This window comes from Peromyscus californicus, unplaced genomic scaffold (genome assembly GCF_007827085.1).
Source record: "Peromyscus californicus insignis strain IS unplaced genomic scaffold, ASM782708v3 Scaffold_20__1_contigs__length_68692818, whole genome shotgun sequence".
Lineage (NCBI taxonomy): Eukaryota > Metazoa > Chordata > Mammalia > Rodentia > Cricetidae > Peromyscus > Peromyscus californicus.
The window spans coordinates 43,611,306-43,612,838 of record NW_026294503.1 but is presented as its reverse complement, the minus strand read 5'-3'; positions in this window follow the sequence as shown (position 1 = coordinate 43,612,838).

Here is a 1,533-nt window from a genome sequence, read left to right as displayed (position 1 = left end):
GGCCTCCTGCTTGCTTCCATCCCTGACCTGGGGCCCCTGCTCCACTCCCCCACCTCTTTGTCTCCATCCCTGGCCCTGGCAGATTCCACCTTTCAGGTCCCTGCCAGCTTGCTCGGTCCGTGGCCAGGGTCACATTTCCCGTGACTCCTCCCAGAGATGCCCGCCATCTGTGCAGGCATCACCTTACCTGCCACAGTACCGGGTGGGGGGCCTCAGCCCTGCCTTGCTCCGTCCGTCCGTCCGCAGAGTGTCCTCTGGTGCAGGTCACGGAAGCCAGCGGGACGTGAGTGCCTTCAGGAGTCTGTTCGGGAGACCCAGAGCACATCGTGGGTGTGTGGATGTCCCCGAGACAGCTCCCCCGCCCCAGGAATGAGGATGGTCACCCCCAGGGGGAGCAGTCCAGGCAGACTGGCTGAAAGAGGGTGCCTCTTGGCTTTGGGGGCTAGGATTTCACTTACAAGATGTTTATGGTGTGTGCCTGCGGGAGCGAGAGTGCCGAGCGTGTGTACAGCTTTCAGGAGTCAGTTCTCTCCTTTCATCCTGTGGGTCCTGGGGGTCAAACCTGGGTCACCAGCCTTGTCAGCTAATTTACCTGCCGAGCCTTCCCACCTGCCCTGAGATTCCTTTCTTTAAGGAATTTGCCGTGGTAATATGCACACCTGTGTGGAGGTCAGAGGACAACTTTCAGGAGTGGGCATGTGTGTTCATGGACCTGGGAACTGAACTCGGGTCCAGAGGCTTGGTGGCAAGCGCCCTTACCCACTGAACCATCTTGCCAGGCCTCTGTCATTTATAAACGATAGAACTATCTTGCCTAATGCCGTACAGCCAGGTAGTGGCCCTGTCGGGGATCTGAACCGAGCACCAAGCCTATGCGTTTCCCTGGTGGCACTGTTTTGAGGAGGCGGGCTGTGAAGGGGACAGGCTGGGGCTGACAAAGCTTGCCTCATTGTCCTGGTCCAGGCCTAGATCCGTTCACAGCCGCCACCAAGCACTTTCCTGTGCTTAATTAACAAGTATTGATAGAGTTACCTAGTCTCTGCCAGGCACAGTACGGGGCTCTCTAGAGTCAACAAAAGACAAGAAACTCCCTGCCCCAGTAGTCTTACCAGTAAGACAATAAATATGTAAAATACACTGGGTAGCTGGAAGACAGAAAGAGAAGGATGGCAGAAATAACGTTTGTGTAAAGATTCAGAGAAAGCAAGAAGTGATTGCTAGGAAGTGTGGTACCGCGGGCACAGTCCTGTGGTACACAGAGGCCTGATGTGTGGTGGGTGATGGCGAGGGCAGACAGGAGGGGGTGAGCCAGGACCGGGACGCTGGGTCGAATAGGGACTCTGTGGACCATGAAATAATGGGTATTGTAGGAGCCAGAGACGGGGCTGTGAGCGTGGGAAGGCTGAGGGGCTCCTTCCCACCTCGTGGGGGATCTGGTGTGGCTGCAGCAGCAGCAGCCGCAGCAGCAGGCAGAGCTGGCCCCCTCTCGAGTGGGTGACTCCCTGCAGCCGCCTCTGGGGCTTCCCAGGCCTG